The sequence below is a fragment of the Rhinopithecus roxellana genome, chromosome 1, assembly GCF_007565055.1.
Source record: "Rhinopithecus roxellana isolate Shanxi Qingling chromosome 1, ASM756505v1, whole genome shotgun sequence".
Classification (NCBI taxonomy): Eukaryota; Metazoa; Chordata; class Mammalia; order Primates; family Cercopithecidae; genus Rhinopithecus; species Rhinopithecus roxellana.
The window spans coordinates 109,679,237-109,689,641 of NC_044549.1; the positions used below are offsets into that span (position 1 = coordinate 109,679,237).

General features: G+C 39.4%; 1 pseudogene; it reads left to right on the top strand.

Moving 5' to 3' along the window:
* The first annotated feature begins 671 nt into the window (after positions 1 to 671).
* Positions 672 to 7,752, top strand: LOC104673866 (annotated as a pseudogene).
* The last annotated feature ends 2,653 nt before the right edge of the window (positions 7,753 to 10,405 follow it).

The window sequence follows — 10,405 nt, forward strand, 5'->3', positions numbered from 1 at the left end:
CTACTTGCCATAATTATCAATGTCAGCATAATTCAAGTTATATATGTGGTTGCTGATTCTACACTCCAAGCAATGCAACTAGGGCATTAGGTATTTCTAAATTCCACAAAAGTAAAGGAAGAAAATGAAAAGCCACTAGTAGATTGTGTGAAAGATGTGTACATTGCACAGACTACCACTGAGGTATTAATCATTTATTTGTATGAACTTGCTACTGATTTGAAAAGAAACAGCTTAGTGTTCAATGACATGTAATTCAGTTCGCGAAAAATGAATTCATGAGTTTTACCAAATAAAAAACTGTTGACATGGGAAAATGGGTGTTAGTGGCTTGAAGCAAAATCTTAGAGATAATAGTGGAGCACACTTTTGAGAAAGGCCATATCACAAATGATCTTCATGGCACAAAGAACAATACTGTGCAAATTAAAATGAACATCAACAATTCTGAACCAAATAGTGATTCACTAATCTGAATTCAGAGAAGCTTTACTAATATCTTAATTAATTTATTGGTCTTTTATTTTTCTGTTTATGAGTGCCCGAAGTGATACGTGGTATCTTTAAAACTATCTTCCTTCTTGTGATTCCATCTTGTGTGGCTGTTTTCTGGAGCAGTAGTCTTTTATCTCTGTCTGCCTTCTCTCCCACCTATGTGTGTGCCACCAACTATGGAAGATTCCATGGACATAGACATGAGCGCCTTGAGACTCTAAACTATCTTTTCAATTCTGAACTAAAAGCCAACAAAGATGATCACTTTGATGTTGATAATGACGAAAATGAGCGCCAGTTATCCTTAAGAATGGTGAGTTTAGGGGCTCGTGCAAAGGATGAATTACACATTGTTGAGGCAGAGGCAATTAATTATGAAGGCAGTCCAATTAAAGTAGCACCAGTGACTTCGAAAATGTCTGTGTAGCCAATGGTTTCCATTGAGGCTTTTAAATAACACCACCTGTGGTCTTAGAGTTGAAGCGTGGTTCAGAGCCAGAGCCAGTGCATACTAGTAGACAGCACTTCGTAGCTCGGTAGAAACATGCAGAGTCAGAAAATGAAAAAGAGGAGGATGTAAAACTCTTAGGCATGTCTGGCAGGCAATCTGCCCCTGGAGGTGGGAGCAAGCTTCCACAGGATAAAGTAAAACTTACTGCCGATGAAAATGATGATGACGGCGGGGCGGAGCAAGATGGCCGAATAGGAACAACTCCAGTCTCCAACTCCCAGCGCGAGCGACACAGAAGACCGGTGATTTCTGCATTTTCAACTGAGGTACTGGGGTCATCTCACTAGGGAGTGCCGGACAATTGGTGCTGGTCAGCTGCTGCAGCCTGACAAGCGAGAGCTGAAGCAGGGCGAGGCATCGCCTCACCTGGAAGCGCAAGGGGGAAGGGGATCCGTTTTCCTAGCCAGGGGAACTGAGACACACAACACCTGGAAAATCGGGTAACTCCCACCCCAATACTGCGCTGTAAGCATACAGGCATTCCAGGAGAATATATCCCACACCTGGCCGGGAGGGTCCCACGCCCACGAAGCCTCCCTCACTGCTAACACAGCAGTCTGCCGCGATCTATCCGCAAGGCAGCAGCGAGGCTGGGGGAGGGGCGCCCGCCATTGCTGAGGCTTAAGTAGGTAAACAAAGCCGCTGGGAAGCTCGAACTGGGTGGAGCTCACAGCAGCTCAAGGAAGCCTGCCTGTCTCTGTAGTCTCCACCTCTGGGGACAGCGCACAGCTGAAGACCAACAGGGGAAGTAGCGGGAGCCGGTGCAGACGCGAACGACTCTGTCTGACAGCTTTGGGGAGAGCCGCGGATCTCCCAACGCGGAGGTTGAGATCTGAGAACGGACAGACTGCCTGCTCAGGTGTGTCCCTGACCCCTGAGTAGCCTAGCTGGGAGAAATCCCCCACTAGGGGCAGTCTGACACCCCACACCTCACAGGGTGGAGTACACCCCTGAGAGGACACTTCCAAAGGAAGAATCAGACAGGTACACTCGCTGTTCAGCAATATTCTATCTTCGGCAACCTCTGCTGCTGATACCCAGGCAAACAGGGTCTGCAGTGGACCTCAAGCAATCTCCAACAGACCAACAGAGAGTCCTTCTGACTGTCAGAAGGAAAACTATCAAACAGGAAGGACACCTATACCAAAACCCCATCAGTTCGTCACCACCATCAAAGACCAGAGACAGATAAAACCACAAAGATGGGGAAGAAGCAGGGCAGAAAAGCTGGAAATTCAAAAAATAAGAGCGCATCTCCCCCTGCAAAGGAGCGCAGCCCATCACCAGCAACGGATCAAAGCTGGTCAGAGAATGACTTGGACGAGAGGAGAGAAGAAGGCTTCAGTCCATCAAACTTATCAGAGCTAAAGGAGGAATTACGTACCCAGCGCAAAGAAACTAAAAATCTTGAAAAAAGAGTGGAAGAATTGACAGCTAGACTCATTAATGCAGAGAAGATCATAAACGAAATGACAGAGATGAAAACCATGACACGAGAAATACGTGACAAATGCACAAGCTTCAGTAACCGACTCGATCAACTGGAAGAAAGAGTATCAGCGATTGAAGATCAAATGAATGAAATGAAGCGAGAAGAGAAACCAAAAGAAAAAAGAAGAAAAAGAAATGAGCAAAGCCTGCAAGAAGTATGGGATTACGTAAAAAGACCAAATCTACGTCTGATTGGGGTGCCTGAAAGTGAGGGGGAAAATGGAACCAAGTTGGAAAACACTCTTCAGGATATCATCCAGGAGAACTTCCCCAACCTAGTAGGGCAGGCCAACATTCAAATTCAGGAAATACAGAGAACGCCACAAAGATACTCCTCCAGAAGAGCAACTCCAAGACACATAATTGCCAGATTCACCAAAGTTGAAATGAAGGAAAAAATCTTAAGGGCAGCCAGAGAGAAAGGTCGGGTCACCCACAAAGGGAAGCCCATCAGACTAACAGCAGATCTCTCGGCAGAAACTCTACAAGCCAGAAGAGAGTGGGGGCCAATATTCAACGTTCTTAAAGAAAAGAATTTTAAACCCAGAATTTCATATCCAGCCAAACTAAGTTTCATAAGTGAAGGAGAAATAAAATCCTTTACAGATAAGCAAATGCTTAGAGATTTTGTCACCACCAGGCCTGCCTTACAAGAGACCCTGAAGGAAGCCCTAAACATGGAAAGGAACAACCGGTACCAGCCATCGCAAAAACTTGGCAAAATGTAAAGACCATCGAGGCTGGGAAGAAACTGCATCAACTAACGAGCAAAATAACCAGTTAATATCATAATGGCAGGATCAAGTTCACACATAACAATATTAACCTTAAATGTTAATGGACTAAATGCTCCAATTAAAAGACACAGACTGGCAAACTGGATAAAGAGTCAAGACCCATCAGTCTGCTGTATTCAGGAGACCCATCTCACATGCAGAGACATACATAGGCTCAAAATAAAGGGATGGAGGAAGATCTACCAAGCAAATGGAGAACAAAAAAAAGCAGGGGTTGCAATCCTAGTCTCTGATAAAACAGACTTTAAACCATCAAAGATCAAAAGAGACAAAGAAGGCCATTACATAATGGTAAAGGGATCAATTCAACAGGAAGAGCTAACTCTCCTAAATATATATGCACCCAATACAGGAGCACCCAGATTCATAAAGCAAGTCCTTAGAGACTTACAAAGAGACTTAGACTCCCATACAATAATAATGGGGGACTTCAACACTCCGCTGTCAACATTAGACAGATCAACAAGACAGAAAGTTAACAAGGATATCCAGGAATTGAACTCATCTCTGCACCAAGCGGACCTAATAGACATCTATAGAACTCTCCACCCCAAATCAACAGAATATACATTCTTCTCAGCACCACATCGCACTTATTCCAAAATTGACCACATAATTGGAAGTAAAGTACTCCTCAGCAAATGTAAAAGAACAGAAATTATAACAAACTGTCTCTCAGACCACAGTGCAATCAAACTAGAACTCAGGACTAAGAAACTCAATCAAAACCACTCAACTACATGGAAACTGAACAACCTGCTCCTGAATGACTACTGGGTACATAACGAAATGAAAGCGGAAATAAAGATGTTCTTTGAAACCAATGAGAACAAAGATACAACATACCAGAATCTCTGGGACACATTTAAAGCAGTGTGTAGAGGGAAATTTATAGCACTAAATGCCCACAAGAGAAAGCAGGAAAGATCTAAAATTGACACTCTAACATCACAATTAAAAGAACTAGAGAGGCAAGAGCAATCACATTCAAAAGCTAGCAGAAGGCAAGAAATAACTAAGATCAGAGCAGAACTGAAGGAGATAGAGACACAAAAAACCCTCCAAAAAATCAATGAATCCAGGAGTTGGTTTTTTGAAAAGATCAACAAAATTGACAGACCGCTAGCAAGGCTAATAAAGAAAAAAAGAGAGAGGAATCAAATAGATGCAATAAAAAATGATAAAGGGGATATCACCACTGACCCCACAGAAATACAAACTACCATCAGAGAATACTATAAATGCCTCTACGCAAATCAACTAGAAAATCTAGAAGAAATGGATAATTTCCTGGACACTTACACTCTCCCAAGGCTAAACCAGGAAGAAGTTGAATCCCTGAATAGACCAATAGCAGGCTCTGAAATTGAGGCAACAATTAATAGCCTACCCACCAAAAAAAGTCCAGGACCAGATGGATTCACAGCTGAATTCTACCAGAGGTACAAGGAGGAGCTGGTACCATTCCTTCTGAAACTATTCCAATCAATAGAAAAAGAGGGAATCCTCCCTAACTCATTTTATGAGGCCAACATCATCCTGATACCAAAGCCTGGCAGAGACACAACAAAAAAAGAGAATTTTAGACCAATATCCCTGATGAACATTGATGCAAAAATCCTCAATAAAATACTGGCAAACCGGATTCAGCAGCACATAAAAAAGCTTATCCACCATGATCAAGTGGGCTTCATCCCTGGGATGCAAGGCTGGTTCAACATTCGCAAATCAATAAACGTAATCCAGCATATAAACAGAACCAAAGACAAGAACCACATGATTGTCTCAATAGATGCAGAAAAGGCTTTTGACAAAATTCAACAGCCCTTCATGCTAAAAACGCTCAATAAATTCGGTATTGATGGAACGTACCTCAAAATAATAAGAGCTATTTATGACAAACCCACAGCTAATATCATACTGAATGGGCAAAAACTGGAAAAATTCCCTTTGAAAACTGGCACAAGACAGGGATGCCCTCTCTCACCACTCCTATTCAACATAGTGTTGGAAGTTCTGGCTAGGGCAATCAGGCAAGAGAAAGAAATCAAGGGTATCCAGTTAGGAAAAGAAGAAGTCAAATTGTCCCTGTTTGCAGATGACATGATTGTATATTTAGAAAACCCCATTGTCTCAGCCCAAAATCTCCTTAAGCTGATAAGCAACTTCAGCAAAGTCTCAGGATACAAAATTAATGTGCAAAAATCACAAGCATTCTTATACACCAGCAACAGACAAGCAGAGAGCCAAATCAGGAATGAACTTCCATTCACAATTGCTTCAAAGAGAATAAAATACCTAGGAATCCAGCTTACAAGGGATGTAAAGGACCTCTTCAAGGAGAACTACAAACCACTGCTCAGTGAAATCAAAGAGGACACAAACAAATGGAAGAACATACCATGCTCATGGATAGGAAGAATCAATATCGTGAAAATGGCCATACTCCCCAAGGTTATTTATAGATTCAATGCCATCCCCATCAAGCTACCAATGACTTTCTTCACAGAATTGGAAAAAACTGCTTTAAAGTTCATATGGAACCAAAAAAGAGCCCGCATTGCCAAGACAATCCTAAGTCAAAAGGACAAAGCTGGAGGCGTCACGCTACCTGACTTCAAACTATACTACAAGGCTACAGTAACCAAAACAGCATGGTACTGGTACCAAAACAGAGATATAGACCAATGGAACAGAACAGAGTCCTCAGAAATAATACCGCACATCTACAGCCATCTGATCTTTGACAAACCTGAGAGAAACAAGAAATGGGGAAAGGATTCCCTATTTAATAAATGGTGCTGGGAAAATTGGCTAGCCATAAGTAGAAAGCTGAAACTGGATCCTTTCCTTACCCCTTATACGAAGATTAATTCAAGATGGATTAGAGACTTAAATGTTAGACCTAATACCATAAAAACCCTAGAAGAAAATCTAGGTAGTACCATTCAGGACATAGGCATGGGCAAGGACTTCATGTCTAAAACACCAAAAGCAACGGCAGCAAAAGCCAAAATTGACAAATGGGATCTCATTAAACTAAAGAGCTTTTGCACAGCAAAAGAAACTACCATCAGAGTGAACAGGCAACCTACAGAATGGGAGAAAATTTTTGCAACCTACTCATCTGACAAAGGCCTAATATCCAGAATCTACAAAGAACTCAAACAAATATACGAGAAAAAAACAAACAACCCCATCAAAAAGTGGGGAAAGGATATGAACAGACATTTCTCAAAAGAAGATATTCATACAGCCAACAGACACATGAAAAAATGCTCATCATCACTGGCCATCAGAGAAATGCAAATCAAAACCACAATGAGATACCATCTCACACCAGTTAGAATGGCAATCATTAAGAAGTCAGGAAACAACAGGTGTTGGAGAGGATGTGGAGAAATAGGAACACTTTTACACTGTTGGTGGGATTGTAAACTAGTTCAACCATTATGGAAAACAGTATGGCAATTCCTCAAGGATCTAGAACTAGATGTACCATATGACCCAGCCATCCCACTACTGGGTATATACCCAAAGGATTATAAATTAGTCTACTACAAAGACACATGTACACGTATGTTTATTGCGGCACTATTCACAATAGCAAAGACTTGGAATCAACCCAAATGTCCATCTGTGACAGACTGGATTAAGAAAATGTGGCACATATACACCATGGAATACTATGCAGCCATAAAAAAGGATGAGTTTGCGTCCTTTGTAGGGACATGGATGCAGCTGGAAACCATCATTCTTAGCAAACTATCACAAGAAGAGAAAACCAAACACCGCATGTTCTCACTCATAGGTGGGAACTGAACAATGAGATCACTTGGACGCGGGAAGGGGAACATCACACACTGGGGTCTATCATGGGGAGGGGGGAGGGGGGAGGAGGGAGGGATTGCATTGGGGAGTTATACATGATATAAATGATGAATTGATGGGTGCTGACGAGTTGATGGGTGCAGCACACCAACATGGCATAAGTATACATATGTAACAAACCTGCACGTTATGCACATGTACCCTAGAACTTAAAGTATAATAAAAATAAAAAAAAAAAAAAAAAAAAAAAAAAAAAAAAAAAAAGAAAATGATGATGACTTTGATGATGAGGAAACTGAAGAAAAAGCTCCATTGAAGAAATCTACGTGAGATGTGCCAGCCAAATGTGCACAAAAATCAAAGCAGAATAGAAAAGATTCAGAACCGTCAACACCAAGATCAAAAGGTTAAGAATCTTCAAAAAAAAAACAGGAAAAAGCTCCTAATATGCCCAAAGGATGTACATTTACAAAAAATACGAAGACAAAAATGCATGCAAGTGTAGAGAAAGATGGTTCTCTTCCCAAAGTGGAAGTCAAGTTCATTGATTATGTGAAGAATTGCTTTTGGATGACTGACTAGCAGTAGGCTATTCAAGATCTCTGGCAGTGGAGGAAGTCACTTTAAGAATATAATTTAAACAGTTTGGCAAAAATTTTCATCTTATTTCTTTTCTTTAACAGTTGATATCTGACTGTCCTTTATATTCCCCTACTGTGTTTGATAAATGTTCTTCAGGTTCCATTGCCAAGAATATGTTGTCCAAAATGTCTATTTAGTTTGTAAAGATGGATCTCTGCCCTTTGCTTGGTTTTAAATATGTATAGAATGTTATAACAGGACATAGTAGTAGTGGAAATGTAGTAGTAGACATGGAAATTGTGGGGAGACAAAAATATACATGTGAAATAAACTCAGTATTTTAATTAAAAAACATGAGTAGATCTAAGATCTCTTTATACAAATATAAAGTAAAATATACTAAGAATAATAAATCATTGAGTCATAGTTTATTTGTAATAAACATATAAAATAGTGTTTTTGTCTTACAATGGATGACATATTAGGCTTAACAAAATAAGGTAATTTCTCGACTGTGTATATGAATATTGTGTGTGACTTTGGAGTCCCATCCATAAAAAGAAAGCTGACAATCCTCCACTCTTACTTCATTCTTCCATACCCTTTCCATGGTACTTGCAAGCTCTGACCAGGCAGACTAGGACAAAATCCCATGAAATAGCAGGTTAATAATATAGAAGAAACATGGATTCCTAGATGATTCCATAGGGCAAAGCCACCAGCCTATTTCAGGCACCTTTCTGAGTCTAGACTATTATATCTGAGGGAAACAAACTTTCATTGTATCAAGTCTGGTATTTCTATTGTATTAAGTCAGTCCATTTGTAATTTGTATTTCTATTGAATTAAGTAAGTATGTATTTGTTGTGATTTACTTAACACAGAAATACTAAGGAAAGGTACTATTACTACTCTCATTTTTAGAGATAAGAAAATGGACACTAATAGTGGTTAACTAATTGCTCAAAGTCAAACATTAGTGAAGAAAATGAGATTTTTTTTCACCTGTATAGGCTGATTCCAGAAGTACCTTCATCATGGTGCTATTATTGTTTCCAGGGAACACACAGCCATGTGAAGCATGTTATACAAGTGCAAAGTGTTGATATGGTGCATTTATGTATCAGTAACTCTCTACAGCAATACAAGTATCTTATATCCAAAAAACACACAAGTCAGTATAATTTTTACCCATTGTAGCCATAACATTGGATATTTAATCTTAAAAAAAGATCAAAATGTCTCCACTAATGTAATATTATCTATTATTGACAAAACCTGGAAAAATAGTATCTACAGTAGAAAAGTGGTTGAAGAAAATAAACACAAGCTCAGATGTTTACAATATAATACTATGTGAAAAAGTCAGGCTGCAAAGAAAAATGGAAAGGAAATGTTTAGTACAACAAACCTCCATGACACACAAGATTACCTATGTAACAAACCTGTACTTGTACCTCTGAACTTAAAATAAAAGGAAAACTGTAACATTTGTTAAGTATCTACTATGTGCCAGACACAAAATATTTTCTACAAAATATTACTTTATTTAATAATGACCACAACAATGAATGAAGATGACAAGTATCCATTCTCTCATCTCATTTCCCGGGTGAAGGAGTACAGGGATAATGAGTTAAGGATTAGCTAAGATCACACAGCTAGAAAGAAATGGTGCAGGAAATTTCATCATGTTTATCTCTCACCAAAGTATACTCTTTTCTTTTATTCTGCACTGTTCCTCAAAATGCAATGTACAATTTGATTACAACTATAGAAAAACATGATTGTTAATAAGCACATAAAATCTTTTCAAAAATCTAAAAAACAAAAATAATATGCCAAGATAATGTGGTTATGATGATTTTTCTCATCATTTGTTTAAAATGGTGATCAACGCCAAAAATAGACTTGGGGTTCATAATTCCATTCCGTGATATATTAATACCCACTCCTCTATATTTTTTAGGTATGCTACCCTTGCTTAAGGCAGAGATGGAATACTTAAAGGTAGTACACAATAACTTTGGCCATGGCTTTTTTGGGACATTAGAGAAGTATCTCTTCAATTATCCCTAAAAAATCCATGTATGATAAGAAAGGTATTTGGCAAGCCTATGTCCTGAATGGTATTACCTAGGTTTTCTTCTAGGGTTTTTATGGTTTTAGGTCTAACATTTAAGTCTCTAATCCTTCTTGAATTAATTTTTGTGTAAGGAGTGAGGAAAGGATCCCATTTCAGCTTTCTACTTATGGCTAGCCAATTTTCCCAGCACCATTTATTAAATAGGGAATCCTTTCCCCATTTCTTGTTTCTCTCAGGTTTGTCAAAGATCAGATGGCTGTAGATGTGTGGTATTATTTCTGAGGGCTCTGTTCTGTTCCATTGGTCTATATCTCTGATTTGGTACCAGTAACATGCTGTTTTGGTTACTGTAGCCTTGTAGTATAGTTTGAAGTCAGGTAGCATGATGCCTCTAGCTTTGTTCTTTTGGCTTAAGATTGTCTTGGCAATGCGGGCTCTTTTTTGGTTCCATATGAACTTTAAAGAAGTTTTTTCCAATTCTGTGAAGAAAGTCATTGGTAGCTTAATGGGAATGGCATTGAATCTATAAATTACCTTGGGGTATGGCCATTTTCACAATATTGATTCTTCCAATACATGAGCATGTTATGTTCTTCCATTTGTTTGTGTCCT